This window comes from Microtus pennsylvanicus, chromosome 12 (assembly GCF_037038515.1).
Source record: "Microtus pennsylvanicus isolate mMicPen1 chromosome 12, mMicPen1.hap1, whole genome shotgun sequence".
NCBI lineage: Eukaryota > Metazoa > Chordata > Mammalia > Rodentia > Cricetidae > Microtus > Microtus pennsylvanicus.
This window is the reverse complement of record NC_134590.1, coordinates 91377936-91398115: the sequence shown is the minus strand read 5'-3', so window position 1 is coordinate 91398115 and position 20180 is coordinate 91377936. Positions and strand designations below refer to the sequence as shown.

The window sequence follows — 20180 nt, the reverse complement described above, 5'->3', positions numbered from 1 at the left end:
CACTCTCCCTTTGTTTTTTTTAAAATATTTATTTATTTATTATATTATGTGTATATTACATTCCTTCCACGTGTGCCTGCAAGCCAGGAGGGGGTGCCAGGTCTCATTATAGATGGCTGTAAGCCACCCATGTGGTTGCTGGGAATTGAACTCAGGACCTCTGGAAGAGCAGTCAGTGCTCTTAACCTCTGAGCCATCTCTCCAGCCCTCCCTTTGTTATTCTCTTAAAACACCCATACCTAAGGATATCAGGTTCCTAAAAGCTACAGCAGCCTCCTGTCAGATCTGCCAAAAGATAATGGCCCAGAGTTTACTTCCCAGATTTCTTAGGAATCCCCTAAAACTTCCACATACCGGACCACCCTCAGTCTTCAGGTAAGGTAGAACGGACTAACTGCTCTTTAAAGGAAGCTCTTGTTAAGCTGTCACAGGATCTCCACCTCGACTGGCTGCCAAGCTTGAAGGAATTCCTCATTGGATTAACCTGTCACATCTTAAACAGTTCATCTCCATGGTTCAAGATAATCCTTCATACATTGTAACTCAGACGGGACCTTGTTCTCTTAAGTTCCAAAGGACACCGGGTTCAGCCCCCTCTACTCCAGTCTAAGGAAAACAGTGGTCCCATCTGTCACTTCATCCTCCTGTGTTAACACACCCTCCCTTCTTTAAATTCATAAATAACCATCCAGCTGTCGTTACAGATACCATCATCAAATACGGAGTCAAGGGCTCAGGCGGTAAGCAGATTCTTAACAAAGTTCCTTGACATAACAGGTCAGTCGCTGACTGCAGCAGTGACCCCTGAAATGTTAAGGAATATACGGTTAAAATCTATTTCTTTTGAGACACTTTCTTTAAGCTCCAGGACGCCAGCCCGACCCACCTAAACAAATCAAACACAAGCGGATCATTAATGGAATAAGTATCATTTAATTTTTTTATCATTCTTAACCCCAGACCTCCTAAGACTCCCCCACCCCAGATCTCCCCTTTAATTTTCCAAACCTCCTCTTCCCTTTAATTTTTTTCCTCTCTACAAATGCGACTTTTGTCTTCCAGCATCTTAACGATGACCCAGCTACTCAGAAAAAGCCAGACAGATGCGATTTCTTCCATCAGCCATCTCAAACGCCAGCGGACAGGACATAATCAACAGGACATCGCCAGAATAATCGGATACTCCCTGGATCCCTCGATGCCCAAAGCCAGCAGGAAGCAGTCATGAGAGACCAGGCTACGCCCCCATTCCCTACCCTTTAAGGCCCCCCCAATTTTTTTAATAAAACCAAAAGGGTGAAATGTTGTTCATTTTGCAAACTACAGCTCCCAGCATTCCCTTGGACCGGAAGCCGCAAAGGCACAGGACACTTCTCCCAGATGCCCTTGTGTTCCCAGTTAAATGCGGGGGTCGCCACGATCCCCCTCTCTCTCTTCCCCCCTCTCCTTTCGTCTCTGCACACCCGTACCCTACTTGTCGTTACCCATCCCCCATTAAAGTGCACCCACGTGGGATTGCCGTGTGTCTGTGTCTCCTTCCTAACCCCGCACTGCCGTGTGTCTTGCGTAACATCTCCACTCTCTAATCCCGCAGACAAGAAAGGCAGAAATAAGAATAACATGTATCAACTGTCATATGCATATATCTCAATTTTTTAATCTCAGTAATGTGAGTTACATCCATTTGCCATATATGGTTAGGAAGCAGTCCTCGGGGATTTATCCCCAAATGAGGCATAGGTAGATATTGTGGGCATCTTTTATATTGTTTAACAATTTGTCGAGCAGCTTCTCTGGTCATCTTAAATTGCTTTTTTAAATTTAAGCTGTTTTGATGGTGTAAAGTATGTGACTGCTGTGTAAGTTTAACCTGAGATATAGCAATTATTTTTGTAAGTTTGTCAGCTAGAACATTATCTTTAGCTAACGGACCAGGAAGACTTGAGTATATTTTGATATGTCCCACAAAACATGGTAACTTTTTACATTGTATGGCTTTTGAATCTGTTGAAACAATATTTCAACTTGTTTATTGTTAGTTTTTATATATGACACTGTTTTTAAGATTTTTAAAGCTTTATAAATATACCGGCTATCAATATATAAATTAAAAGCCTTATTATCAAAAATTTTAAATACCAGAGCTACAGTCCGTAGTTTAATTATTTGAGCTGAAGCTGGTTTTGTCTGTACCATGTGTCCTTTGCCATTGACAACATAAGCAGCTCTTCCATTAGATGAGCCATCAGTGAAAATCAACAAAGTATCCTTTAAGGGATTTTTTTGCTATTATTTTAGGAAAAATGAATGAATGCTGTTGTGTAAACTGCAGTAACTGGTCAGCTGGGAAAAGATTATTAATCTGACCTTGAAATTGAGCAAACGCAATTGTCCATGAGTCACTATTTTGAAATAAGCATTCAATTTGTTGCTTAGTGTAAGGAACATTGATTACAACTGGTTCTTTGTTAAAATATTTTTTAGATTTTATTTTGCTCTTTTGTGTTAAGTATGTTACTGCTTTAAAATAAGGATTTAATATTTTTGCTGGTGATACAGCCAGATGCACCCATAAAAGTGGTCCGTTTTGCCATAAGACTGCTGTAGGAGTCAGCCTTGTAGGTAAAATACATGCTTGCCATGTCTGGCTGTAATCAATACAGCACACCTGCTGTTCCTGTATAGCCTGCTCTATCTGTGAGAGAGTCTGTCTGGCAGCTTCTGAAAGCTGCCTGCTAGAATTTGGATCACTGTCTCCTTTAAGCATTTTATTTAAAGGCTCAAGGTCTCCTGTAGGAAATCTTAAATAAGGTCTTAGCCATTGTATATTTCCTAATAGCCTTTGAAAGCCATTAAGAATCTTTAAGTCATCCTTTCTGATTTTTATCTTTTGAGGCTTAATTTTTTGGGGGGTATAACATATGACCTAGATATTGAAAAGGCGGGTGTCTCTGTACTTTCTTAGGAGTGATAACCAAACCTGTATGGCTTAGACATTGTTGTAACAATCCATATGTCTCTCGTAAAGTATCTTTATTTCTATGAGCCAGCAAGATGTCGTCCATGTAATGAATTGTGTAAACCTGTGGAAATTGATTTCTAACCTCTGTATAGCTTGGGCTATGAATTTTTGGCATAAAGTAGCATTATTTAACATCCTCTGGGTTAAGACATTCCATTGATACCTCCTCATTGGCTCTTTGAAATTAACTGAAGGAATGCTCAAAGCAAATCTTTGACAGTCTTGTGGTGCTAAAGGAATTGTACAAAAACAATCTTTTAAGTCTGAGATAATCTTATGTGTGTCTTTTGGAATGGCTGCCCAGGATGGCAACCCTGGTTGCAATGTTCCTATTGGCTGCATGGTTGCATTAACCTCTCTTAAATCCTGAATTAATCTCCATTTTTTTTTCGATTTTTTTAATAACAAAAATTGGAGAGTTTCATGGAGAATTAGGTGGTGAAATATGTCCATTATCCAGCTGTTCCTGCATTAACTGTTGGGCAGCTTGTAATTTTTTTGTGTTAGAGGCCATTGACTTACCCATATAGGTTCACTTATTTATATTATTGGGTCTACATGGAGTGTAGGTCTCTTAGTGACCTCTCCTAAAAATACCCTAATCGTGCTCTAGAAGGTCTACTGTCTGATATGACAGGATCCACCTTTTCCTTATTATTCTTGTTTAGGCCTTGATTAGGTAATAATCCTTGTTGAAACATCTGATTAGTAACAGCCGTGCTGGGAGAATATAAATATATTCCCATTTTGGACATAATATCTCTGCCTCATAAGTCCACAGGTAAATGAGGAATAATATACAGCTTAAAGGTTCCTTCATGTCCTTCCTCATCTTTTTAATGCAGTTCATTGTTACTCTGTTTAGGATTTTTGTCTGACCAATTTATTGTAACTGGGTAATAGTCTCTGTTTTTGGCCATTTAGAAGGCCATTGACTGGCAGTTATGACGGAAGTATCCGCACCAGTATCCAGGAGGCCAGAAAATCATTTTCCATCTTTAAACAAAGTGAGTTCTGAGTTCTGGTCTCTGAGGACCTATAGTCTGTACCCAAAATGCATCAGACAAACCAAATTCATCTTTTCTTTTCTTTTAAGACCTCAACATAAAACCAACAATACTTAATCTCATAGAACAAAAATTTAGAATTAACACATCCTCAGTGGCATACATATTGAGCGAAACAATTAACCAGATCCCTTGAATTGAGAAGCTTTTGTATAGCAAAGGACATAGTCAACAAGACATAATTGCCTATACAATTGGAAAACATCTTTACTAATCATTAACCCATTTTAAAAATATATACAGGACTAAGGAAATTAGTCACCAAAAGAACAATTAATCCATTAAAAATATATGTAACAGACCTAAACTGAAAACTCTTAATAGATGAACTTAAAATGACTGAAAACATTTAAAAATTGCTCAAATATAACATCCTTAACCATTGGAGAAATGTAAAACAAAATAACTCTGAGACTCCATCTTATCTCTGTAACATGACCAAGATTAAAAATATTGCTCACAACTTATGTTTAAGAGAAACTCCTGGGGGCTGGAGAGATGGCTCAGGGGTTAAGAGCACTGACTGCATATTGAACTCGAGTTGGAAGAGGCGAGTCCGGTCTCAAAATGGAGGGCCATGATCCAAAGGAACCAGAACAGTTGAGAAAACTGTTTATTGGTGGTCTGAGCTTTGAAACCACAGATGATAGCTTAAGAGAACATTTTGAGAAATGGGGCACACTTACAGACTGTGTGGTAATGAGAGATCCCCAAACAAAACGTTCCAGGGGCTTTGGTTTTGTGACCTACTCTTGTGTTGAAGAGGTGGATGCTGCAATGTGTGCTCGGCCACACAAAGTTGATGGGCGTGTGGTGGAACCAAAGAGAGCCGTTTCTAGAGAGGATTCTGTAAAACCTGGTGCCCATTTAACAGTGAAGAAAATCTTTGTTGGTGGTATTAAAGAGGATACAGAAGAGTATAACCTGAGAGACTACTTTGAAAAGTATGGCAAGATTGAAACCATAGAAGTTATGGAAGACAGGCAGAGTGGGAAAAAGAGAGGATTTGCATTTGTGACTTTTGATGACCACGACACAGTTGATAAAATTGTTGTTCAGAAATACCACACTATTAATGGGCATAATTGTGAAGTGAAAAAGGCCCTTTCGAAACAAGAGATGCAGTCTGCTGGATCACAGAGAGGCCGTGGAGGTGGATCTGGCAATTTTATGGGTCGTGGAGGGAACTTTGGAGGTGGTGGAGGTAATTTTGGTCGTGGTGGAAACTTTGGTGGAAGAGGAGGCTATGGTGGTGGAGGTGGTGGCAGCAGAGGTAGTTATGGAGGTGGTGATGGTGGATATAATGGATTTGGAGGTGATGGTGGCAACTATGGTGGTGGTCCTGGTTACAGCAGTAGAGGAGGCTATGGTGGTGGTGGACCAGGCTATGGAAACCAAGGTGGTGGATATGGTGGTGGTGGAGGAGGAGGATATGACGGTTACAATGAAGGAGGAAATTTTGGTGGAGGTAACTATGGTGGTGGGAACTATAATGACTTTGGAAATTATAGTGGACAACAGCAATCAAATTATGGACCCATGAAAGGGGGCAGTTTTGGTGGAAGAAGCTCAGGCAGTCCCTATGGTGGTGGCTATGGATCAGGTGGTGGAAGTGGTGGATATGGTAGCAGAAGGTTTTAAAAAAACAGCAGAAAAGGGCTACAGTTCTTAGCAGGAGAGAGAGCGAGGAGTTGTCAGGAAAGCTGCAGGTTACTTTGAGACAGTCGTCCTAAATGCATTAGAGGAACTGTAAAAATCTGCCACAGAAGGAGCGATGATCCATAGTCAGAAAAGTTACCGCAGCTTAAACAGGAGGCCCTTCTTGTTCAGGACTGTCAGAGCCACAGTTTGCAAAAAGTGCAGCTATTGATTAATGCAATGTAGTGTCAATTAGATGTACATTCCTGAGGTCTTTTATCTGTTGTAGCTTTGTCTTTCTTTTTCTTTTCATTACATCAGGTATATTGCCCTGTAAATTGTGGTAGTGGTACCAGGAATAAAAAATTAAGGAATTTTTAACTTTTCAAAAAAAAAAAAAAAAAAAAAAAAAGAGCACTGACTGCTTTTCCAGAGGTCCTGAGTTCAATTCCCAGCAACCACATGGTGGCTCACAGCCATCTATAATGAGACCTGGCGCCCCCTTCTGGCTTGCAGGCACACGTAGAAGGAATGCTGTACACATAATATAATAAACAAATATTTTAAAAAAAAAGAGAGAGAAACTCCTCCATTGTTGTTGAATTCTCAGAAAATTAGGCAACAAACTACTTTAAAACTCAGCTATACCTCTTTGGAGCCTATAAACAAAAGATGCTCAACCATGCCACAAGGACATACGCTCAACCATGTTCACAGCAGAATTACTTTATCATACACAGAATCTGAAAACAACCCAAATGTATCTCTTCTACACACATCATAAATGAGATAGCCATAAATATCATAAATACAAATATTTTTGAGTAACTCTAATCACACAAATTGAAAAACCTGTTTAAGAACTTTAAATCCTTGAAGAAATTTAAGCCATCAGAAAATGCAAAGCTCTCCTATTCTCGTGTAAAGACAGTGCCAACATAGCAAAATTGACAATGTTACTGAAAGCAATCTACAGATCTAATACAAATGCCCATTAAACTTGTAACAAAATTCTTTAGACTTTGAAAAAACAATCCTCAACCTTCTGAGAAAAGACAAAAACTCAGGCTAGCTTGAACAATCTTAAAATCCTGTACAATCAAGGAACTTTTGAATGTATCACAATCTCTGACTTTAAACTTTACTGCAGAGCCACAGTACTGAAACAATCCACCTTGGATATGAATTCATTTGCCTACAAACAGCAGACTTTTGACAAAAAGGCAAAATTGTGAAATGGAAAACAAGCATTTTAACCTGTTTATCTCAGAGGCTACCTTAATTTAAACCTGGCTTTTTTCTTTCAGTTGAAGCTGCGCTGCACAGCAGGGGGTAGAACACAGGCTCACTTTGTTAGACTGTCTTTCTGAGTCCTGGCGGAAGGATTTTTAGCTATCTTTTTTATTTTAACATGTGAATCATAAAATTAGGAGAATTTTTGAATCCTCTCCTCTGTTCTATATACTGTGTGAGGTTAAATTTGCTCTCTAAACTTATTCTTGCTTTTGCTTGCCTTTTACCTGCAGGTGGGTTAGATTAACTGGCTACTGTGAGCACGTGGCCCCTCTATCTCAGCAGTAACTTGGCGATTCTTTGGCCAAAAGTCATTTTTCCTTTACCTTTTTTACCCATTAGTAATCAATAAAAGTTGAAATTCTGCATCTTTTACATTTACAGATTCTCAATAACTCTGCCATTGTTTTGCTCCATTCTAACTTAAGTTACCAACATATATACCCAAATATTTTTTCCTTATCCCATATATATAACTTATTTACAAAATTTTTACACCCAATTTAAATTTGTCCCGCTCTTCTACATTTCTTTTTCTATTCTACATCTTTAGTTTTGAGCGCTCACTACTCATGCATCCACCGATTTCTTTTCTCGTGGGTTTTTTACGTCTGGTCATCTCTTTCTTGCTTTTTGGGGAGCGCCGATCAGCCTTACGTTCTCCTCTGTCCATTCTCCAGTTTCTCTTGGGGTTCAGCAGACAGCATTCATGTTGTCTTTAATCTTGGTGTTTAGTAGTCAGCCCCACGCTGGGCGCCATTATGTCGGAGCCCGTGTGGGTCCAACACAGGTTCCCTAACTAGACTGGAACAGAGTCGCGAGGAATAATCAGATGCAGCTTACACGGTCATCATGGAAGGGCAAGATCTCTCTCCAAAGATCTCTCATTTATTCTCCAAACAGTTTATATATCCTCACATCAATAGAGCGGGAACACATTAGGCTGTTTCCTAGGCAACCAGGTGTCTGGACTCAGGTCATGTCCGCATTTAGCAGTCAGGTAGGCCATGAATTAGCATCTCTATAAGACATCCTCCAAATTACAAAGGAAGGAAGCACCAAACATCCTGACCAGTTTCAGTCAACACCTCTCCTCAGGAGATCTACATTTCTAACAAGTACATCCTTGCTATTATTAGGCAGAGACAGCTTGTCTGCAGAGCTACATGATCAGCTCAGACTGGGCCTATGGCTTTTGTGCCATACAAAAATATAGGCCTACAGGCATATGAGAAGGCAGGAGCTAGAAGAAAAAATAGATTGTTATTATTGGCCCTATGAATGGGGCTGGTCATGGGAAGGGGTGATTAATAGCCAGAATGAATGGGGCAGAGAAGTGCCCTGGTTGTGGAGAGGCATGGGTGAATGAGTGGGATGAGAGCAGATGTGCCCTTTAAAACCAGATTTCAGTTGTTGGGTAGGTGCCCATTTGAGCCAGGAGAGGTGGCACCAATGGTGAAGTCCCAGGAGCAAGTGCAGGTGCTGTCATAATCTGGTCTTGGCCTAGACAGCAGGAGTGACCTACTTGAAAATGGGTGCGTCAAGATAGACTCCAGAGACTGTTATTTTCACCAGACCAGATTTCTTGATACAGCAGCAGAACTTTCCCCAGGAACCTGCAGGTACTGGTAAGACAGCTGGAACAGATTTACATCTTGGTGTCATAGCAAAAGGCTATGGCTTTAGGTTAAAAGGCATGGGCATTTTATTTATTATTTATTTATTTGTTTTGTTTTTCAAGACAGGGTTTCTCTGTAGCTTTGGAGCCTGTCCTGGAACTTGCTCTGTAGACCAGGCTGGCCTTGAGCTCGTAGAGATCCACCTGTCTCTGCCTCCCGAGTCCTGGGATTAGATACATGTCACCACCACCTGGCAAGGCACGGACGTTTTAGGAGACAACTAAAGGAAATGGAAAACTCTGAACCTCTGAAGATACATCTGAAACCTGTTAATTTTGGACTATGGAGCCTGTGAAAGAGGCACACCTGTCTGTATTTTTAGCAGGAAACTTAACAAATGAAGTAATGAACTACTAGTACCTTGAGTCATCCAATGCCGTAGACAGATCTGAGAGGGAGAAGCAAATGAGCAAAGTGAGACAGCTTTTCTAGCTACCTGGGCTATCCCAAGCTTGGCTTTTATTAATTAATTAATTAATTAATTTGTTTATTAAAAATTTCCACCTCCTCCCATTTCCGTCTCCCTTCCCCCTCCCCCTTGCTCTCTAGTCCAAAGAGCAGCCAGGGTTCACTGCCCTGTCGGAACTTCAAGGTCCTCTCCCCTCCATCCAGGTCTAAGAAGGTGAGCATCCAAACAGACTAGGCTCCCATAAAGCCCGCCCATGCAGTAGAATCAAAACCCAGTGCCATTGTCCTTGGCTTCTCGGTCAGCTCTCATTGTCAGCCACATTCAGAGAGTCTTGTTTGATCACATGCTCGTTCAGTCCCAGTCCAGCTGGCCTTGGTGAGCTCCCATTAGATCAGTCCCATGGTCTCCATGGGTAGATGCACCCCTCGTGGTCCTGACTTCCTTGCTCATGTTCTTCCTCCTTCTGCTCTTAATCTGGACCTTGGGAGCTCAATCCAGTGCTCCAATGTGGGTTTCTGTCTCTATCTCCATCCATTGCCGGATGAAGATTCTATGGTGATATGCAAGATATTCATCAGTGTAGCTATGGGATAAGGCCAGTTCAGGCACCCTCTCCTCTGCTGCCAAAGAACCTAGCTGAGGACATCTCCTTGGACACCTGGGAACCCCTCTAGAGCCAAATCTCTTGCCAACCCTAAAATGGCTCCCTTAATTAAGATATCTTCTTCCCTGCTCCCATATCCACCCTTCCTCTATCTCAACCATCCCATTCCCCCAAGCTCTTCCCAATCCTCCCCTTCTCCCTTCTCTCTCCCCATCTCCTCTTCCCCCCAATCCACCCCACCCCCGTGCTCCCAACTTTTTCCTGGTGATCTTGTCTACTTCCAATATCCAGGAGGATAAATATATGTTTTTCTTTGTGTTCACTTTCTTATTTAACTTTAGAAATAGTACTTGCCTTTAGTTGCTAAACCCAGGAGGCCTGACAGATTTTCTTGTGGGGGTAGGGTTCAGTCTACCTGTCTTGGCAGGATGAGATGACTGATCCTCCAATGTACTATCGTCTAATTTAGGCAGAGTCCAGGCAGCTGATGAGGTAAAAGGTAGCTTTTTGCTGTGTGGGTGGCTTTGCCATATACAAAGGCAAGCCAACCATGCATCTTCTTGGAGGAGCTATAGGATGCTGCAGGAGCAGGCTTGTCTATCATAAGAGGCTCTTTTGTTAAATGCCATACTCTCGGATCTGTAAGGGCCCTTGAGAATCATGGTACCATTACCTGTAAGGTATATCTAAATTTGACTTGTAAGTTAAATTTAGACATATAGTTTACCCTGTCAGTTACAGCCTGCCAATGTGTGAAGCGATGTGGGAGTGATTTCTTATTAATAAAGAAACTGCCTGGACCCATTTGATAAGCCAACCCTTAGGTAGGCGGAGAAAACAGAACAGAATGCTGGGAGAAAGAAGCTGAGTCAAGGAGTCGCCATGATTCTCCCACTCCAGACAGACGCAGGTTAAGATCTTTCCTGGTAAGCCAGCTTGTAGAGCTACACAGATTATTAGAAATGGGTTAGATCGATATGTAAGAGCTATCCAATAAGAAACTGGAACTAATGGGTCAGGCAGTGTTTAAAAGAATACAGTTTCTGTGTAATTATTTCGGGGCATAAGCTAGCCAGGCAGCCGGGGTGCCGGGGACGCAGCCCCGCCGCTCTTATTACAACAGAGTGGCGCCCGACGTGATGGACTAAATCCACTTAAAAACCTGAGAAGGCTCAAAAATAAGGGAGAGAGAGTTTAACACAGATTTTTGCTGTTTGTTGGTGGTGTGCTGTAAAGAGATTTCCTGATTCGGTGACAGCAGCAGAAAAAATGCTGTGTCATTTTAAAGCGCAGCTTCTTGGGGCTGTGCTGCCAGCGTGAACTCTGGCTTTAAAGTATTTCAATGGCTTTTATGGGACTGGATGTTTGTGTTCCCGCTTGGGATCAAAAGGAGAGTGCTCTGAGACCGTGCTGATGGCTCTGCGCTCCCCGCCTGCACCTGGGCAGATGGCAGAATCAGGCTTAGGCAGGCGGAAGAGCATGGCGGATTCCTGCCGACATACAGAGACGTGTTTTCAGACTGTGCAGTGCTCTGTGTGTCATATTTTGCTGTAACTTGGATGAAAAGAGTTTCTGTGCTGCATGCTCAGTCTCAGAGTTAAACTACTGACTGTGGAGCCAATGTGGACTTGCTGTGTGCCTGGAACTGTGCTCAGCTCAGGGGCACCAAATGGATCTCAGGCAGGAGTGGCTGCTCCATGCTGAACTGTGCTGACCTCAGGCAGGAACTGCCATAATTACCGTAATAACAGCGCAGTTAAGGTTTCTACTGGGCAGGACACAGGCGGTACCGTATTACCTGTACATGGTGAAGAACTGCTTAACATTTTAAGAAATGCTCCTGGATAGTAAAAAAATTACAGATTCACAATAAAACAGATTCAGACAGACCACTAAATGGATCACAGTGTTGGATGAGTATACATAGGCTTGAGAGAGAGAGAAAATAAAAATATAGAGAATAAAGTTAATGGTTTTTAAAAAAGGTAAAGTCTTTAAAGAGACAGAATAAAGTAAAGTGATAGAGTAAAAATAAGCCACGTAAAAATGGAAAATTCACAGAGAGTTTGGATCCTTTGTATTATTGTGTTTTTCTTTAAAATTTTTGACTGTGAAGGAGCTAAGTACAGAGAGACATTATATTATATGGGCTGCTAATCTGAACCTGCACATATGTTCTAAAGGTATCTTGACTTCAGAATTTGGATCTAAGGTTATGATGCTTTGGAAAAGTCCTTCTTTTGTTTTTGCAGAAGATGAGACCCTGTGGATTTCTTCTATCCCAATTTGGTATGATAGACCATGCCCTCCTGAAAGGTTGCTGTGAACACCCTCAAAAAATTACTTCACTCAACTGCCAACTGAGATGACCCTGGCACACAAGTTATACCATGAAAGACCTAATTAACAACACCCCCATTCAGCAGGAAGCAGTTTGGAGAGAAAAAACTGCGCCCATCTTCCCAAAATATTGTTTATAAATGTTTTTTTACATTTAAAAGGGGAAATGATATAGGTATGGGTAATTTGCATTGGTGTGGATTTTAAGGTCAATTTTTCTATATGTATATGTATTTCTGCTCTTGATTAAGGTATTGTGATTGTGTAGTTCATTTAAAAATGTAATGTATACCGGGCGGTGCTGGCGCACGCCTTTAATCCCAGCACTTGGGAGGCAGAGGCAGGCGGATCTCTGTGAGTTCGAGACCAGCCTGGTCTACAAGAGCTAGTTCCAGGACAGGCTCCAAAACCACAGAGAAACCCTGTCTCGAAAAACCAAAAAAAAAATGTAATGTATAATTAGGAAATATAGTTTGCTAATGGATAATCATCAATAATAGTCAAGCTTGTAGTCATGTTAGTTAGATTTTCTAGATGTATAGAGATATAGTTCAGTTAAATAGGCATTCTTCATATCTTTCAAAGACTTCAGAATATGGCATTTAATGTTTTAATAATTTAGGGCTTTTCATGACAAGGAGACATGTCTGCTCCTGGCAGCACCAGCTACTTCAAGAGGAAGATGGGCATCGAAGAGGATCCTTATGGAGTTTGATAGCCATTTGGGCAAGAAACTGCTCTTGCCTGGACTGATGCATGAACTGGACACAGAGAACCTGCAGAGAGAGGACTACTGAACTTGCCTAAAGGTGAGATGGTCTTTCGGGGTTCCTGATTCATGAAAGAGTCTGCGAGACATTCTGTAGGACACAGCAGATAGTGACTGAACTGTCTTTGAAATTTCCTGCTTTATGGAAATGTTTGCTGGATACTATGGGCCTGAAGGCTGAAGATGGATGCCCCAACGGTACAGAGGAACCTTGGGTGACTATCCAGGCAGTGAGATGTCTTTGTCATTTCTAGAGTTTTGGACCTCTTGTTTGCTTAGGTAGTATTATATCCTTCTGGAGTCTTTGATGGAGTTGAAGAATGGATAGATAGTTATAGTTTTCCATTGTTATGATAAAAGACAAGGTAGATATAAATATTGTAACTGTAATTCTTACTTGATAACTATTTTGTTATATGTAATTTTACTATGTTAAAGTTAAAGCCTTTCTTTTTTGTTTAAACAGAAAAAGGGGAAATGATATGGGAGTGATTTCTTATTAATAAAGAAACTGCCTGGACCCATTTGATAGGCCAACCCTTAGGTAGGCGGAGAAAACAGAACAGAATGCTGGGAGAAAGAAGTTGAGTCAAGGAGTCGCCATGATTCTCCCACTCCAGACAGACGCAGGTTAAGATCTTTCCTGGTAAGCCAGCTCGTAGAGCTACACAGATTATTAGAAATGGGTTAGATCGATATGTAAGAGCTATCCAATAAGAAACTGGAACTAATGGGTCAGGCAGTGTTTAAAAGAATACAGTTTCTGTGTAATTATTTCGGGGCATAAGCTAGCCAGGCAGCCGGGGTGCCGGGGACGCAGCCCTGCCGCTCTTATTTCAACAGAGAAGGACTGGTCTCGACAAAAATATTTCTAACCAGGATAGGGGCATGGGAATTGCAGAAATTTAAGTAAAGAATATGAAGACACTTAAAAATAATAAGACAGAAAACAGAAAGTATCAGGAGGGCGTTTCGTGACTGAAATCCTAAAATTTGACATGCATTTTTTTCCCCACAGCTTTTATACCCAACATAAACAGGTTGTGGGGGGAGAAGGTAACAAAAGACGTTATTAATGTGATACAAGGATAACTCACACAGTCAATGGCTTTTTCTCTCTGAGACATCAAATCATTAGCATTCTGTTGTCTAGGTAGTGAAGGTGCTCTAGGTCACGTATACTGAAGGTGGTCCTTCCCTAGGTGATCTCGTAGTTACAGCAGAAGGAGCGAAGTACATCTGCATATTCTGACCTCCCGTCAGGATGGCACTGAGCTATCTTAATTTCAAAATAACCAAGCATCACCTCCTGAGTTAGGACATGCAACTGCGCCTGTCAGTCTCCAAACTCTCTGACCATCAGACAAGGTGGAAATTGGCCTGCATTTTGGCCTCCACCCTGATGTCAGTAGAGGCGAGAATATTGGAAGAAATATTTCCGTAAGCCAACGTATACTGAAGGCTGAGTGTCTCCTTGGCAGGGCCAGCGCATGTGGGTCCTCTTACCAAAGATGATGGCTATACACGCATTTGTATTTTTTCAGAGATGTTGTAATCTGGAGTTACAAGTTTGACAAATTTAAAACAAGCACACACACACAGGTATAAAACAAGTATATGGTGGCCACATTATTTACACATACATATTAACAGATGAGTAAAACTTTTTTTTCCCGAGGAAACTGTGCTAGTTGTCCAACTTAAAATTCCTGGAGGGGGCTGGAGAGATGGCTCAGTGGTTAAGAGCATTGCCTGCTCTTCCAAAGGTTCTGAGTTCAATTCCCAGCAACCACATGGTGGTTCACAACCATCTGTTATGAGGTCTGGTGCCCTCTTCTGGCTTGCAGACATACACACAGACAGAATATTGTATACATAATAAATGAATAAATATTTTTTAAAAAATTCCTGCAGTAGACTCACACTCCGCCACCGTTTACACTGCATGTCTTTTCGCTGCTCCGTCTCCCCAGCCTTCACTGATTGCAAAAGAAGAAGAAATGCCTGGACCCATCACTGACAACGGCTCCGGCTTGTGCAAAGCTGGCTTTGCTGACCGTGACACCTCCAGGGCGTCATTGTGGGCATGGACCAGAAAGACTCCTACGTGGGTGATGAGGCCCAGAGCCAGAGAGGTATCCTGGCCCTAAAGTACCCCATCGAGCATGGCATTGTCACCTGTTGGGATGACATGGAGAAGATCTGGCATCATACCTTCTACAGTGTACTGTGTGTGGCCGGGCCCCACTGAACCCCAAAGCTAACAGAGAGAAGATGACGCAGATAATGTTTGAAACCTTCAATACCCCCACCATGTAAGTGGCCATTCAGGTGGTGCTGTCCCTGTATGCATCTGGGCGCACCACTGGCATTGTCACGGACTCTGGTGATGGGGTCACACATACAGTGCCCATCTACAAGGGCTACGCCATTCCCCACATCATCTTGTGTCTGGGTCTGGCTGGCCGGGACCTGACAGACTACCTCATGACGATCCTGAATGAGTAGGGCTACAGCTTCACCACCATGGCTGAGTGGGAAATTGTGTGTGGTGTTAAGGAGAAGCTGTGCTACGTTGCTCTGGATTTTGAGCAAGAAATGACTACTACTGCATCATCCTCTTCCTTGAAGAAGAGCTATGAGCTGCCCGATGGGCAGGTGATCACCATTGGCAATGAGTGATTTCAGTGTCCAGCCTTCCTTCCTGGGCATGGAGTCCTGTGGCATCCATGAGACCACCTTCAACTCCATCACAAAGTGTGATGTGGACATCTGCAAGGGCCCGTATGCCAGCACAGTGTTGTCTGGTGGTACCACCATGTATCCAGGCATTGCCGACAGGATGCAGAAGATCACAGCCCTAGCACCCAGCACAATGAAGATTAAGACCATTGCTCCCCGTGAGCGCAAGTACTCAGTCTGGACTGGTGGCTCTATTCTGGCCTCACTGTCCACCTCCAGCAGATGTGGATCAGCAAGGAGGGAATGACGAGTCGGGCCCCTCCATCGTCCACCGCAAATGTTTCTAGATGGACTGAGCAGGTGCCAGTCATGAGCTGATTCTGAAATATCAATTTTCCCCGGCAAATGTACACATTTCATGCTAGCCTCATGAATCTGGAATAAGGCTTTGAAAAGAAATTTGTCCTTGAAGCTTGTATCCAATATCAGCATGGGATAGTAGAACTTGTTGCTGATTTTCAACCTTGTATTCAAGTTAACTGCTCCTTTGGTATATGTTTAATACTCTGTGCTTCTCTGTATTTAGTCCTTAGTCATGCGGCTTGGTCACTTGGTGGCTGGGGAGAGCATCATATGGAAGAGAATCCCCAGCCTGGTGGATCTATGTGAGCACCGTGCAGTGATCTGGGCTGACTTCCAGGATTTCTCGAGGCTGGCAAGGGTTCCTGAACCAGTTACCATTTCTTGCCAGTCTGACAGATGGGAAAGTCCCAGCCTTAGGGCCCAGTTTCTGTTCTGGTGTTTTCCCTCCTGACTGCCGTGGGTTGTTACTTGCCTTGAGTTGGGAATGTTTGCATTGACACCTGCAAATGTATTCATTCTTTCAATTTATGTAAGATTTTTTTGTACTCAATTTAAGAAATGACAGATTTTGGCTTCCTACTGTTGAGAACATTAGGCCCCAGAAACATGTCACTGTGTAAAGAAAAACAAAAGTACTACAGGAAGAAAAAAAGACCGGTGCCGTGAGACACTGGCCACTGAGGGGAGGACGGCCAGTGCCGCGAGACACTGGCCACTGAGGGGAGGACGGGAACGCCAGTGCCGTGAGACACTGGCCACTGAGGGGAGGACGGGAACGCCAGTACCGTGGGCACATGAGGGGTTTGTTTACTTGTCCCTGTGTTGGCAAAATCTTTAGGCGTTAAGGACATATGGTGTCAGATAGCCCCAATTATAAAGATTTTATAAAAGGCAGCCCAAGGGCGTTTGGGGATCAGGTCTTGAATTGTAGGTGTCCATGTCTCAAGTCCACGCCAGGACGTGAAGCCTAGTGCAATACATCCAGTGTGGGGAGGCTTTGGGTCAAAAATAACAGAGGGGTGTGGGGAAGTCCCTTGAGGAGAACATCATCTGAAAAAGGGGTCCTACGAGACAAGGCAGGTTGTTGTCCTGTTAACAAGTCGGGAGCCTGGCATGGCCACATCGCTGGCAGGACACCCCGAACATTGCAGGAGGCCCTGGGCCTCTGAGGCAACGACTTGGAAAGAACAACTTACCCAGTTGAAGCTGATCTTAGCCTGGTGGAGAGCGGGTGCTGGGGAGAAGGGTGTTTCCCAGTGAGGAAAACAGCTTCCTCGATGGACCTCCAGATGAAAAGCTTCTCTGCTGACGCAATAAACCCAATCAGACCAAATCAAACCAAATTAGAAAAAGCCCAGTTTAGTAGATACAAACGCTCCTAGATGACTTTCCAGCCCCCAGAGACGAGGTGGGAAGGAAGACCCGAAAACCATGTGTTTGTTCTCTAGGGGGGGCAGTTTAAATATCCTGTGGGAGTGGTCCCAAGCAACTCTGGGGAGGGGTCATCGTCTGGCGGGCTTTCTGGGGGGCAGAGTCCAGATTGAGGCAACTCCCAGGAGAGGGGGCTTGGGGTGGACCTTCTACCTGAATAAATAAGATCCCGGAGAGCTGGATTCAGAGGTTCTTCAACTGTGTGCCAAGGTGCAGAGGCAGGAGGGTGATGAGCTGAGAGATCAGGCAGCAATCAAGTGGAAAATTGAAAATGGGTCAGATCATACTGGTTTGTGGATGATGGCCCCAAACCTTCTCATAAAAGCAATAGAGGACCTGGGGAGGTAGGCAGGTCAGTCAATAAAGTCTGTCTGTCTTTCTTTCTTCCTTTCTTCCTTCCTTCCTTCCTTCCTTCCTTCCTTCCTTCCTTCCTTCCTTCCTTCCTTCCTTCCTTCTTTTTTCGAGACAGGGTTTCTCTGTGTAACAGCTCTGTAGACCAGGTTGGCCTTGGACTCCCAGAGATCTGTCCGCCTCTGTCTCCTGAGTGCTGAGATTAAAGGTGTGTGCCACCACTGCCTGGCAGCAGTAAAGTGTTTCTTGAAAGTGCAAGGAACCCTAGAACTCATTTAAAAATGCCAAGTGCAGAGCCAGAGAGATGGTTCAGAGTGCCTGCACTCTTACAGAGGATCTCAGTTTGGTTCCAAGCACTCACTCCAGGTGGCTCACGAATGCCTGTGACTCCAGCTCCAGGGCACTCTCACGCCCTCCTTTGGCCTCTGCTGGCACTGCACACATATACCCCACTCCACACCCACATAGTTAAAGTAGTTCTTAAAGAACGTTGAGCGTGGAGGTGCACACGTGTGTTTGGCCTGTCTGAACGGGTAATTCTAAAGACACATGGGTGCTCCCTGCTGGGTACCAAAGTACTGAGGTACTCAGAAAACTCAGAATCACCCTAGGAATCCCCAGGGGTAGAGCTTACCTTCTGGAGAAAGACTAACACCTATTTAGTCAGGGGCTTCACCCCAGCTTCCTGGCATCCAGTTTTGAAGTGCTGGGCAGAAAACTCCATTCCAAGCTTAGCTCCCCTGGGAGTGGCCTCAGTCCAAACTCCACCTCCAAGAAAGCCCACCAAATGGTGACACCGCCCCCCCCCCCCCCCCCCCCCCGTCAAGACCACTCCCACAGGCTATTTAAACTGCCCCCCCCATAACAAACACGTGGTCTCCCCTTCTCTCAGGTGGTCAGTTTTGGCTTTCCTCCCATTCACTCTGTTTTTTCCTGGGACCACCCGAGAGCACAGGTACCCAATTAAACCTGGGCATCTTTTAATTTGCTTTGATTTGGTCTGATTGGGATTATTTGTGTCAGCAGAGAGGTTTGTTTGCAAGAAAATACTTAACATTTGGAGGTTCCTTGCCTGAGACCCTTGGAGCTTGGAGCTGAGACAGTGACGGGCAGCACCAATGTGGTGGTTGGCTCCTTCCTCAGCATTTCTAACCGTTTAAAAATTTAGTTATTTTATGTAAATGAGTGTTGTCTGTGTGTATCTATGTACACGGTTTGTGCCTGGTGCCCACAGAGGCCAGAACAAGATGCCAGGTGCTTCAGAGTTGTAGTTACTGGTGGCTGTGAGCCACTGTGAGGGTGCTGGGGACTGAACCTCAGTTCTCTAAAAGAGGAGCTGGCGCTCTAACCACGGAGTGGCTTCTCCAGCTCTCCTCTTGTGTGTCTCCTACCTTCTCTTTAAACCTTGCTGCTGTGTTAGGCTCACCCAAGAAGAATTTGGCAGGGTGGGGGTCATGGGTGTCTGTAGCGAGTCTTTCTCTGTCTGGCCAGTCAGTTCCCAAATAACCACGTGGAGACTTATTATTAATTGTGAAAGCTTGGCCAATAGCTTAGGCTTATTTCTAATTAGCTCTTACAACTTAAATTCCCTGGGTGGTGGTGGTAAACACCTTTAATCCCAGCACTCAGGAGGCAGAGGCAGGTGGATCTCTGTGAGTTCATGGCCAGCCTGGTCTACAAGAGCTAGTTCCAGGACAGACTCCAAAGCTACAGAGAAACCATGTCTTAAAAAACCTTCAAAAAAATAACTTAAATTCACCCATTTTTATTGATTACATACTGCCACGTGGCTCATGATGCTTTCTCTGCGTCTCCTTGTGACTCTGCCTTCTGCTTCCCAGCATTCTCTTTGCCCCCAAAATCCTGCCTAGCTTTGTGCATTTAGCACTTTATTAAACCAACCCCAGTGAGATGTTGGGAGCTGCTGGGGACTGTGGACCCCCGGACCCTGAAAACAACTTGTTTTCCTCTGCTCTGAACATGAGACCTGCAACTGAAAGATCCTGAGAGCTGGGGTGTGGCTAAGAATCCTGATATAAGCTTCCCCTGAGCACAATAAACTTGGCATTCTTGTATCAAGGATGACCCGTGTCCGTCTCTCTCTGTGTGTCTCTGTCTATGTGTTTTTAAGTCTCCAGCTTAGCTCTTGGCTCATGTACTGACCTGTACAGGCATGGGACAGGTGTAATACCGTGTAGGGTGTAGTACCATATAGATTGTAGTACAGGGACCTTTTGGGTTTTTACATAAAGGATTATTCTACAACAGGTGTCTTTGCCCCTTTTCCCAGTGTGGCCACATAGAATTAGTTTTCTCCTTTTCACTACTAATTTGTCTATTTATTTATTTGACACAGTCTCTTACTATGTAGCTCAAGCTGCCTGGACCTAGATTTTTAGAGCAGGCAGACCCAGAACTTGCAGAGATCTGCCTGCCTTCACCTCCCTGGGGATTAAAGGTGTGTGCCACCACTGTCTGGCTAATTGGCTATTTTAATAGACTTGTTAAAGTGCGTAGCTGAACCTGGGTTAT

At 43.5% G+C, this 20180-nt stretch overlaps 2 pseudogenes; both read left to right on the top strand.

Annotated features, from left to right (window-relative positions):
* The first annotated feature begins 4620 nt into the window (after window positions 1-4620).
* Window positions 4621-6006, top strand: LOC142832232 (heterogeneous nuclear ribonucleoprotein A3 pseudogene; annotated as a pseudogene).
* An 8889-nt stretch (window positions 6007-14895) lies between these two features.
* Window positions 14896-15850, top strand: LOC142832812 (actin, cytoplasmic 2-like; annotated as a pseudogene).
* The last annotated feature ends 4330 nt before the right edge of the window (window positions 15851-20180 follow it).